The 13,977-nt window shown below is 33.6% G+C and overlaps 1 pseudogene; it reads right to left on the reverse strand.

Moving 5' to 3' along the window:
• Positions 1-1,318: 1,318 nt before the first annotated feature.
• On the reverse strand, positions 1,319-7,325 carry LOC108751317 (annotated as a pseudogene).
• Between the last annotated feature and the right edge of the window lie 6,652 nt (positions 7,326-13,977).

Genomic DNA, 13,977 nt, shown 5'->3' on the forward strand with positions numbered 1-13,977 from the left:
TACCTGAAAATAATTTGTTCCCTTCAGGTGTATATGCGAACGGCACCCTCACAAAAAAAATTTTAAAAAAGCAAAACGAATCACGTGTTTCTGCGCTTGAATATAGATCGTATGAATTGTGCAGACGATATGTATATGCTATGGATACAGATGCAATTATTTTTACCCATTGCATTTCTAAAGCAATTGATTATTTCTTTCAAATCATAAAAGTTCGAGAAATAAAAATTGTATAATTGCTATCTATATATATGAAATCGCGCAACGCTCATTAAATATTTTCTCTGATTCAAAAGAAAATATACGTAATACTTAGGTACATGTGGAAAATATTTCATACTGGATGATTCTGAAATACGAGCATTGTGCTTTGCAGGTGTATTTTTTAATCAGTTTAAAACCGATTGTTTTTCTCTTCTGATTTCGATTTGCCTCGTAATTTTCGTAAAGGATTTACCTCGCGTATCTTGATAGACGCATCGTGCTACTTTAACAAGAACAAACGTAAATTTGTAATAGGCATTAAAAGCCGTTCAATATTCGTGCAAATTGACCTGCGGATTATTTAACGATAATGCAAAGTTCGAATGGGTTTTATGGTATCACCGGATAATAATATCGTAATAAATAAATGATTTGCCCGATGGTATGGAAATACGCATTATTCTCTTTGCGTATATATGAATGTGGGAATTCATTGCTACCAAATACCACGCTGTCAATAACGCAATCGACAAAGAGCTGAAAAGAGCGATCTTATTAAAAAATCTGAACATATCATAGAATAAAGAAAATCTCCGTGTAAATTAGTGTAGCTCTACTAAAAATTATACAATTTCTAATCAACCGCTATCTTATAATTAGATTTGAATATTTATGATTAATAAAAAATGTTGCAATATATCTAAATGTTTTTATTTTGTCAATCATTTTGTGGCAAAATGTATGATAACTCTAATAAAAAAAAATTAATAGTTGATATAAAGAATTATCTCATAATAAATAATATCTACATTTTACATGAAATTTTTATGTCAAAGAGATGACAAACTAGAATGTGTGTCTTTTGTGATATCTTTTAAGTCTACGCTAAAGTCCAAATTTGAGTCCATCCGTAATATCAAATTAATTGATATAATTTTTCATTTTTTCGTAGATTTCAAAGAAATATACACGATAAGAAAAGAAAACGAAATCAGAACACTTGAAAACTCTTTCTATCGACATCCACTCCATTATCAAGAACCTTCCTTGGTTTGTGCTATAGTAAGAGGGAGTGCTCTTTTCGTGACCTTCGTGGATAAGCTTCTTTCGACATTTAATCCCTCGCAGAAACAAAAAAGCTATACGTACACAATACGGAGAGCCGTGGCGCCCACCCAATGCACTTAACGTTTTCCGGTAGCGGAGGCATTCTCTCTTTGGCGCACGTCCACAGTATTTGCTGCGGTACTTGCTCGAATGCTCGGTAAAGGGCGGCAAACACCTGGTTCGGTATAGTGGACGTGTCTATTTGCGATCCCAGACTAAAGTAAATAACGCCGTTTCTGCTCTGAGAGTCCAAATAATCCTGGAGATCCATGGGGCAGTGGCCCGATATCGGAATATGAATACCTCCGATTTCCTTAACTCCTGACGTCAGAGAACGTGCCACACTTACGACCGGATGACTGCTCATCAGGATCAATGATATCCTGAGCTGGAAAGCAAAGTCGGACAAATCGTGCAAAAAGAAGTATTTTCTTGCGGTGTATAACTCGGCCAATCGAAATGTATTCTGGATTTAAGTTAACTTGCGATTAACTTTCAGCTGACATCGATCATGTGACGTAGACCGATGCTATTTTTAATAGGTAGTATTTTAAAATTCAGCTCATAGCTTTGTGACAATAATCAATTTAATTCTATTTTTGTCTATTTTATACATTTTACTTAGAAACTTAAATTACAGCGAAGACGTACATCATTATACGAAAATTATTTCGATAACGCATTTATCCGATAAAGTAGATACTTATTAATCTCATAATTCTGATACCACTGAATGGAATTTCGAGCATCTGTGTGGCGCATACTTTAGTTGATAAAAATAGTAATATCGATAGACATTAATTAATTCCTAACAACAATTTTGAGGATAAATTGCGTGCATCTGCTTCCCAACCTAATAACCAGCTTGACGATCAGTAGAAGTGCCACATTAATCGTCCTTTCAAGTAAATTTATTGCCCGGTATATGAGCTAAAGATATTAGGGATGTAGCTTGAATTCTCAAGATTCTTAAGATCTCGTTCAACCATGATAATCCAACACAGCTGACAGCACTTACTATTTTAGATATATTTAAAGCTTGGGCGATACCCAAAAAGCAAAGCTCGCTAGCAAAAATTTCGATCACTAGTAAATCAAAGTGTTTTTTTATATCGATAATCTTCTTCATTTCATGATTCAATATAGGTTCATAAAAATCTTTACGGACCGTTAGTTCTAGAAAATCTTGCTAAATCGGGACATTAACGGTAGAGTATTGATTCGATTCAATAAAGTGAACCAAAGGTCCACGTTGGTGAAGTTAACCAAGCAGATTCTCTGAGGGAAGTGCGTCACTGTGACAATCTTGTAACCTAACCTCTCGCATTGAGTCTCTTCAGCAACGGTTTGTACACGTTGTGTAGTGACTCTTCACATCATGCAAGGGAAATACCGCCAGTATCCTGGCCTCATCGATCGCACTGAGCAAACAGATCATGATCAATGACATCGCTGTAATTTTTATTGTATGTTTAGAACGTACGCATCAACATTGGATCTTTCAATGCATAAATTATTAACCCAGATAACAAAAAATGTCTAAAACCGGGTTATAAGGTGTTCTTTTTACATCTAAAAGACTTAAAAACGTCTTATGTCACAATTTTAGACTTTGTGTTATTTGGAAATATGCTTATAATGTAAAATTAAATTGATTTACATTTGTGTGAACGTGAGATGATTTTTTTATAAATAATAATTTATTTTACATAATAAAAATATTAATAAAAATTGTTTTTAGCATATTTTTGCAACTATAAAGAATCAAAGTTAATGGTAAAAAACATTTCAAATAACTTTGAACTAAAAAATTGTATGGAAAATGTATAAGTATATAAATTTGCGTAATATTGATTATTATTTTGTTTTATCAACGAAATTGAGAAGGTGAGTTACAAGCCTCGAGCGCGAGATTAAAGTGGTTCATTTATTAAGAAATGCGTCACAGAGAGAACGAAAACAGTGTAGTGAAAAGATTGGAACAGAGGCAAATCGAAAAAGAAAATATTTTAGCATTCATACCGTTCATCCATTCGAAAGGTCCCAAGTGTGCTCTTCTTCCTAATTCGTTTGGAAAATTTGCCAATTTAAAATCGCGCGTATTATCGTTCGTATCAATCTATCGAATGTGCTATTTTCTCTATTTATCGAATTACCTAATAAAATAGTTTTTGAAATGTCAAACAATGACGAAGCAAACAAACAAACGGACACCCGCATTTCTCGACAATCTAAATTACATAGGATTGAATGCAATATGTTTTAAATCTAGTTGAATTGTTAGTGGAATTACGCACATATTTGTGTGCATTTACACAAAGCAACTGCCTTCGCTATTTTATATGATTTTTCAACTATCTAAACGCTGAATTAAACAGTATAAAATAAGGTAAACATTTGTAAAACTTAACATGTTACATTATTCTCATTTCAAAGAAAATTTCATGTTGTTCTCATAATATTTAGTGATTTTGATTTAATTCTTTATACTAATTTCAAACATCACTTTAATAAAAGAAAGAAGAATTTAAAGTTTCTTGTTATTCTTATTTACTTCTGTAATTTTTTTAAATTCAAATTATGTCTAACATTTTAATATAACATTTTTATTTATATTATAATCCAATAAATTAAAAGTTATATCTTAAAAGTAAAAAAAAATGTTGTGTAATGTAATATAATCTTTATAATTTTACATAATTCACTATACTTTTGAAAATTCCCACATCTGTCCTTCTTGCGAAATATCGATGAAATTGTGGATAAATTATGTCCTGGTACTATTTATTATATTTTCTATATCAAGGTCCTTATTTTCTCGAAATATTTATTAATGTATAAAATATAGTTGCTATGTGTATGCAAAATTATAAGTTAATTTAAAAATGGAAATATGTGCGCAATATTTATATGAGGGCTGATTTCGTTTTTTCATTTCTTCATATATTAAATGGAAATTTGCAAAATATAAATTAAGTGATTAATAAATTAAATGATTAATAAAAAAATAATTTGGAGATGAATTGTGAAGATCATAAGGTACAACTTTTTTTTCTTTTCCATTATACAATTTAATTTAACTTGTTTATTTTAGAATGTATATACTCTGTATATTAACGTTTATTACAAAGATATTTTGTACTATAAAAAATCAGTACTCCAAACACAGAGTAATCACGACTATAATATACAAAGTGAATGGTATTTTACTGAATTCATTTATATACGCAATTTTTCGCATTGTACTGGCACTCTCATTGTTCTCGCGCATTGCAATGTAGAATATTAAAAAATGTCAGAAATACCACGAAGTCCATCAATGCATAATTTTATAAATTGCACAAAGTTAAAGTACAGAAAGTAATAAAAACGATCTGAGAGAAATTCTTTTCCGATTGAATTTTCGCGACAAGGTATGTTCTCGAGTGATACACAAATTTATTTTACTTACATTGCGATATGCGTCAATCTATTTTAATATAATTAAAGATTATTATATATAATATAATATAATTGCTTTAACTACATGGTAGTTCAATTAGAGATTTAATCGTTTTAATATCACATATTATATTATAAACACATTATTTGAGAAATAATTCAAAATTATTCATAATCATCAAATATATCTAATCTAACGTTTTATGGCCAAACGTTTTACTTGCATGTAATTTCGAATTTAATTACTTTTTAAATATTTTAAATTTTGACTTAAAAAAGTCGCTCTCATTTTATATATTAATTTAATAAATTTTTTAATTTCATTTAATCTCTGTTAATGTTATGTATATACACTTACTTTATTTTAATTAAATATACTTTTTTTAACGTTTCCTGAAATAACATATAAGAGAAAAAATTTTAGTGGTAATATAAGGGATGTATTTTTATTTTTTATCTTTTTGAGTATTTAAAAGACGAGAAGGACTTGAGTAGTAGTTTTTAAGTAGTAGTTTTTGAGCTAATTATTCGATCGGATCGTAAGGCAGATAATCGTGGTACAACAGCCGCGCGTTAAACTCGTTATTGCAACCAGAGGAGGGCTTAAGTAAAGCCATGCTAGCGCGTTCAACTTTGCGAAATGATATAACTTAACTCCTCGTAACACCAATACAGGTGTATCTAGTCTCGATGCTCGTCTTTATTTGCTTTCAACGTGTTTGCGTGTTCTGCCTCTCTTCCCTCCCCTGCCCCCCTCCCCTCTCACTCACTCACTCCCTTTCTCTCTTTTTCTTTTCTCTGTGTATATACTAACTACGACTATACCATACTACCGAAACCCACTACCCGCAGATTACGATCTCTGTTCGAAAATCCTACGTGTTCATTCAAGTTTCTATGCGAAGGATCACTAAGCCGCTCGCTCTCCGGATTTTCCGAAAATTCGAACTCAAGCCGCACGCAAAAGTAAGATCTCAACAGAATGAATACAAAGCTTTTCAACATGATAAATTGTTTTAAAGAGCTTTCTCAATGAAAAATAAATTTGCGTTTACTTTTTTTTAGACATTCTTGTTTTGCTCTTGCATAATGGGAAATTCTATTATTACCAAACAAAAATATTAAAATTAATTTTTGTAAATAAAAATATCAAGACAGGAATGAATAATTCTTTTTGTGTGTTTTTACAATTTTAATTATGTTAAAATTGCACAATTGACGAAACAATTGTTTGAACATTGAACAAAAGTTGTAAACGTAATGCTAAATTGTTTAGCTTGGAAATGTTAATACCGCGATCAATTTATATAATATAAAGAGATATATGTAGGTATACATCACAAGCGTATTATAGCATCGCACTTAGATTTCATGTTAATTAATTTACCATTCTACTGGGGGTTGATTGCGCTTTAACAATACATCCAGCTGAACGTGAATCCGCGATGCGGCAATGAGTAAAATGAGTGAAGCACCATTAGCAATATCATCGTAAAGTAAAGCTCTTTCATAAACTCGTCCTAAGCGATGTCGATGGTAAATTACATTATGCAGTAGCAACATTTATAACGTAGGACAGCGTTTGCGCGGTGCAATCGTGCGGAAATACCAGCAGAAAGCCGAGAAGAGCGAGACGTGACTTCTTCTGAAGAGCGAGATAAAAAAACTAACGCGATGTCGCATACACGATCGTATGCTAATGTCCCATTCCGCGACCCACTTCCACCTTAAGCGAGCCTCGAAATTATTCTGCCTTCGAAATTAAATGGGGCCAACTCGGTAATTGCTCCCTCTTACAACGCGCATTAATTAGCTCTCGACGATATCGTGAAAGTTTCCTACAACTGGCTTACCACCACCGTTAGGAAACATACTTCTTACATTCTGTAGTCCGCTAGAAAGTGAGATAAGAGACTATATCGTTGCGCCCGCACGACGTAGAATAGTTGATCGTCTTAGGGAAATGTGCACCACCAGCTAAATGATCGCGAATTATTGGGGAAAATAAAACGAGCTATTGAACACCATAAGGAATAGTAATGGCACCGATCCTGATGCGATTTCGTTAGTTAATAAAAGTATTCTTTAGAACACATCGACATGTAAAATATTGATGCATTTGTTTTGATGTTATAAAATTTAACGTGTGGCTCAAGAATCAGTATATCATACGAATATGTCGGAAATATATCGGAAAGGGAAAAGTTAATTTGTCAGAATTATCTAATATTTGTCAGAAAATAATCCTGTTTGCGACGTATTATTTTCTATCTCTGCGTATTTATTTTACGTACAGCATATATCTCTTGAAGATAACAGCGCGTTTAAATCGGTGCATTAATTAATCTCGATGGCATCACGAAAGTTTTACAGGCTGTACCACAAATCTCTGAGAAGACGCGAATGTTCCTCTCACGGCATGGTACTTGAAATTCAGATAAGAAAGCCTTCACTCTCGTCTCCTTACTCAGATCCCCAACCACTTCTTCTTCTTCTTCTTCTTCTTCTTCTTCTTCTTCTTCTTCTATGGCTTTGTCTTCGCTTACAAGTACAAGCATCGCGTGACTCTCCATCGGTCGAACTTCGTCCTGACTTTACCGAGTGCGTCGTCGACTTTCTACTAAACACTGATGAAACACTGCCCGACAAATAATCTGACACACTCGTTTAAAGTCAATAAATTATTTATGCACTAAGCTTCGACTTCCCTGGAAACATCTATCGCAAGATATAGGTAACACAAGATACTGAAACTATAACAGAGAGCAGACAAAATCGTGACTTTCTCAAAATTGCACGAAATTCAGAACTTACAATTAGTTACGCAAAATATAAAAAACGATTCTCAAAAAACATTTTATTATAGATACTACTCGTTTTTATAGAAATTAAATGTTAATTGACACAAAGAGAGACTAAAGCTGACTTTCGAGAATCTTTTTCTAAAACTTAGTGTCATGTGTATATATTTCTATAAATCTAATGCATCGTTCTGAAAAAAAAAAACTCATAATTGAGATAATTATCCGGCATACATTAACGATACAACGTTTTGAAAATTCCTACAAAAAAATTTCTATTCGTGTTTCGAGTATCTCACTCGCTGAATGAAGGAACGCGCGGTTGACCTGCTGTGGCAAATTAGCTCGCAAAACGGGAATCGGCCGAGCGAAGGATATCCGACGACTATATTCGCGATGAAGCGGTAGCCATGCGCGAGTCTCGTTAGAGTTTCTCCGTTGCTCGTTATATGTCGCCGCCGGTGGATGGTAACTGGCCGAAGGGAGTCCGAGGGAGAAAGATGGTCTCGTTTTTCTCCCCCAGCATTCCCAGTATATGGCGATGTCGGGCGTCCGACGTAGAAGTGTCCGATCTGTCCATTTCCGCGGCCAACCGACCCAACCGTATACCAGCTTGGTTTCGTCCCACTCTGAGTGTCCCGCGTCGCTCATTACCAGCGACGGACAAAAGGCGACCCCACTTCTACTCACGACGAGTACTCTCTTGTAAGGGACATCTAAAAATACGAGTACTTTACTACCTCACTGCCTTTGTGCGAGCCTGACTTGATGTACGTACATGCGGCGATAGAAAAGTACTGGACCGTAGTTTTCAGCGCGAGGTATTCAAAAAAGGTAAACGCCAGACATCAAGATTGATTAAATGAAAGAAATGAATACACGCTCGTAATCTCTCTCTTTCTCTCTTTCTCACACACACGCGCGCGCGCGCACACACACACACACACACACACACACACACAATTATATTTCATCTTATTAAAACTAAGAATGAATGTTATTGATTTGAATTACGGAAACGATAATAAAACATCTCGCATAATTATACAAACACAAGCAGCATAATATTCTTTGAGTGGTTTCACTTGATAACAAGGAAGTCGGAAATATTGGAAATACCGATTACAATCGATGACCTATTTCGCAATCTGCAATATCTTTGCGAATATATTGCTTCTATAATTAATGCTGTAATTAGTCGCTGTGCGACGTTATAATTAACAGTATGATAGCGATATGCAGAATTTAACTACCCACCAACCTGTATTGCGGGGTTTCGTTTAATAATGTTCAGTAATGAAGCATCGTGTTGAAACACTTGAAACAAAAATTGTTAATTTCCGTTCATTTGAATTACAAACGTGCGCACGTGCGCATTGCAACGTAACTAAGTAACGTAATAGTTTTGTCAGTTTAGCTTGATATCTTGTTATTTTTATTAAATACTAAAGAGACTTAATTATCATATATTTGCTTTGTATATTATAAAGCTATTTATTTGCATGTAGACATGTATAAAGTCAATTATTAAATATGAATAAATACACAAATAATATTATCTCATTTAGCAGACTTTTTCAACAGCTGCAAATAGTTAAACTTTAGATTTATCGAATCTTTTTTCTCTCTCTGCATGCGTCGAGGTCTGATAGCAATATATATTTCTTCAAGTGACTCAAATAGGGGTCGTTAGTTTGCTATTTAATTCTTCGAAAGAAAGCGTCGTGTGGAAAGTGGCTCGTTACTTTCAAACCATCGCGGTCGTCTAATTGAAAGAGACCACGACCAGGCCACGTCTCGACCAGTGCCAGAAACTAAGCGCCATCGAATTTATGCCCGACTTTTCCCCATACACGCGCTTTTGCATCTCAATACTATTGCGCGACGCATTCGCGGGTTTAAAGTTACACTCGCCGAGGATGATTAAAGTTAACGAGCCAAGAAATAATTAAAAAGATTTTAAAAATCATACCCTCTCATTGTATGTACCGATATAAATGGTTTCCGTGCTTCGCGTCATTTATTTCAAATTAATAATTTTGTAACTTTAGAGGGGTTACATTTTGTACAGTCTTGGATGAAAATCGAGACTAAAACATCAGAATAAATAATTTACAACATTAATAAAATAATTACATATTTCTTTTTTTTTTTTGCTTAGTGCTACATATATGACTTCCACTTCTAATCAACTAGAATACAATAATACGCTTTTATAACTTGCTTTTCTATTTGCAATTTCCTTCTCGACATTCCTTATTTTTCATTCATTTTCAAGACTTTTAATGTTAAAGTGCCATATTATAATCTTATTCAATTTTTATGCATAATTGGCAAAATATAAGAAATGTGTTTATTTTGAGTATATATCAGTGTATTTATTTAATTATTTTTAAAAGAGGATTTTATGGGTTTCTCAATTAATCTTTACGAAACGTAACACTCGTGAGAGTTTCCAAGTTGTAATTAACTTTAATTAATCATCGCGAATTTGTTTTGCGACTCATCCAAGTTTGCAGACAGTTTCGTAAGACCGATAATACGAAATGAACAAGGATTGCAAGACAATTGAACGAAGCACCTGTTCTTTAGAAAGATGAAATCCATGAAAGAGATTACTGAAAAAGTTTTATACAATTATCCTATCGATTGCACCGAGCTAAATAAACCATGATCGAATTCAAATAAAAGTATTACAAGATCCAATGGTTACTTAAGCTTTATGATTTATATTTTTGTCTTTTTTTAAATAAATTATTTTTTTAAGTTTAAAATAAAAATATTTTATTACAATAATGTAATTGAAAAATTGTATGTAATAATATCATTAACGATTAAGAAGATATAAAGGAATAAAATTTTCTCTGAAAATATAATATTTTATGTACTTTATCTAAAAATTTAAAAACATAACCAATTTAGAATCGATTCCGCAAAAACTTATGTAAGATAATTTTCTAATTTAGATGTTTTGATAAATCTAAAATTTAAATTTACTTGAAATCTAATTAGAGGAATAATATTCTATTAATATTTTCCCCTCCAAGATTTAACTTGCGAGAAATCTTTTATTTTTGTCTATAAATTTCTGAAACTTTTTTTTTATATACTCTATAAAATTTTTCTAGAGTATATATAACATATTACGTATATCACTGTAAAAATTATCTATCGGTTCTTTTTGGAGTAGATATTGTCTACTAGACGTTGAAGTGTTCACTACCCGTACAGAGAATTGAACAGGAATGCATTGCAAATCACAGCCTGCAATTTGTTAGACACTAATGGTAAATTCAAAGGTGTCTACCCAGCGACAGACATTGCGCGTGTAATGAAATTGACCATGATATACCAGGCAACGACGGACGTTCCTTTGATTTGAGAGGAGGCAACGAGTGAATTGCTAAGCGAAGGGCTCGTGGTAGCGTGGTAAACGAGGGTGAATCCGCGCGCGCAGCAAGGGATGTTTCCTTAATTACGGCTAGCACGTAACGTTGGCGTATACATTTCGGACTGGACTTTCAAAAAATAGATTATACGATGTTATATATACAAAGGATCGGTCGCATGTTTTACATATCATTAAAAAATTCACATACGACAAAAAAAAATCGGATGATACAACTAAAGATTTTTTGTTAGACTAAAATATTTGAAGACTGACACTTCTGTGTATTTTATATGAGAGTGTATTTTATTTTTGAATTAAAATATGTCTTTTATTAATCTGAAGAAACAGACTGAGTTTTAATTTGTGTATGTGACATTTTTTTTATATAGAGAAAATCTCTTTACAATCATACAGTTATTAAACAACGAAGATGAAGGAACAATAAGACTTAGATAACACTAAGTTGTTTGATATTTCACATAGACTTAAAAAAGCTTTACGTAAATAAAAATCTTCAGGCTTGTAAAATAAATATCTACATATAACTACCACTATTGATAGCTGGGAATGCACAATTATCAGCAACCATCACTTTCGTTCGCATTCTTCGGCCACTCAAATACTTCGCGGAGCCAACAATTTTTTTCGGACGCTGTCCTGTCCTGTCGGCAGGACGTACATAATGAAATTGGCCGAACGAGCTTGCCGGGAAGGGACGTCCCTTTGATTCGCTGGACGAGGCAAAAGACCGGGATAAAGGGTACCCCGAGATAACTCGCCGAACGAGGGTGAAGTCCGTATCGTTGAAAAGAAGAACGGGGTGAGTGGTTAGCGAGGAACCGAAAAGAGAGGAACTGGCTAGCCGGGTGAGGGCAAATTTTCGGTCGGCGCCGTTTCTCCGTAATTCCACGTGTGCTCATTCCAGATAACCCTGGTTAAGCAACCCTTGCTAAAACCTTAATGATGCAGTCCCGACCGTGCGATTCTATCGGAATATCGATGATTACACACGGAACACGTTGAGCTCAGTAAGCCTGGTGGTTTAAACGAATCGTTCTACCGGCTTGGGATAATACGATCCTTTATTATCGTTTAAAAACACGAGAAGCATTCTTTCTCATAAGAGACTTCGTAATTACATAATGTATGCACTTTATTTTATTTTTTCTTTTTCTAAATTAAAGATTCGTATTTTAGACAATTGAAGATCGAGCTCTTTAGATTTCGCTATTAATGATCTGCAAAACACCGTTATTATGTAAAGGTTAATCACACTCCAGTCTGGCGTCGAAGTGCCGACCAAAAACTTCCCGGCTGATGAAGATATTTCGCTGAACTAAGCGGGAATTAATTGCTGAATTCGGGTTCCTTCCAGAACACCACCCGTTCTCCTTACGGGCGACGGTAAAAGCAATCTCTCTTTAATAACTTGCCGGAAAGAGGGTTTGCCTTGTATATGCTGTATACATGTATTGTGACTATATGGAATATTCGCATTATATAATCTGCTTCCTGCTTTTCTCAGGAAATCTTTTGTATAATATTAACGTACATAGAAATGAACGAAACGAATTTTTTTTGTACACAGAAAGATTTTTATATCTCTTTGTAATCTCTATGTAATATACGAGAAAGTCTTACATGGGATTTTATTTATTAAGGAACATCATACATATATAAACGCACTTATATATTATTGCAATTATTAAATACATATATTGTAAAAATCAATTTTTTAAGTAACTATAATAATTATTTTACAACTAATTTTATATATGTATATACATTAGATACAATTAATTATACAGTTTAATTATAACTTCAAGGAAAATGCTTTTATTTTATTTTTTTTATAAAGTACTTATTACAATATTATTCATGATTATTTTTTTTAGCAAAAATTATTTAAAAACTGTGCAGGAGACATAACAAACGTTTCAAAGAAAAACACAACTGTTAGACTTATACTGTTCTTCTTTTTAAACTTGAGGATAAAAATGCAGATCCATACATGCAGAATTATGAACCGAATATTCATATTCCGCCCATGCCTGTGAACTTGAGATAACTTTTAACGACAGCGATAACTATCGGCTCGAAGCCAACGGCGAAATATCGATATCCGCATCTGCCAACGACTCCCTAACCGACGAAGAATATTTCACTCGGTTAAACGAGAAATAATAGCCGATTTCGCATCCCTTTGGGAGCAACGCGAATCTCCTTACGATGAAACTCAAAAGGGATGAAAAAAGCGGGCTTTCCGAAAAGAGAGGTCATTCACCTTCGAGTTTGAAATACGATCGAAGTAGAAAGCTGTTCTCGCAAAGGGAAACCTATCAAAGACTTTGCAGCTCTTACAAGATTATCCTAACGGAAGGATTCTGCGCGAAGAAATTTGTAGTAAAGGCGATCGATAACATCATGGAATGTAGAATACAAAGTATTAAATTTATGTGCATAGTAAACAACCGAGACACTAGGATCGGCGAATTTTAACATAACGCGTAATGACATTAATACGTATCTGTGTATTGTGTGTGTACAACTCATCATGGTGAAATATAAATTTTTCTAGTGCTGTTACACTCGCACATCGAATCGCACGGCAGTCTCATTGTTTTCGTTGCCGTCGAAATGAAAATTCGCGAATTTATTGCGATGGTAGAATGAAATTTTTGAACCGCGTCAGCGGGAAACGCGACGCTTGTGGTTTTAATATTCCATAGGTAGACGGCGAAATCTCCAACCGAAGTAATTGTTTAAATCGTATTATACGAGATAAGAGCGAAATCCATACATTAATGCTATAAGGAAATATAAGAAGGTTTAAATATTATGAACTTATAAAGAACGTAACGTTTAAACATGCGTGCTATTCAAAATTTATATTTATGTATACAGTCACAATGCAAATATAAAGCAAATTTTATTTAATAATTTATATGAGTTTAGATTTTTTTAATTAGTTTGACAGTATAATGCGAAATAAAGTTTTGTATATTCTATAGCGGACACTAATAAATATAGCGT

This window comes from Trachymyrmex septentrionalis, unplaced genomic scaffold, assembly GCF_001594115.1.
Source record: "Trachymyrmex septentrionalis isolate Tsep2-gDNA-1 unplaced genomic scaffold, Tsep1.0 scaffold44, whole genome shotgun sequence".
NCBI lineage: Eukaryota > Metazoa > Arthropoda > Insecta > Hymenoptera > Formicidae > Trachymyrmex > Trachymyrmex septentrionalis.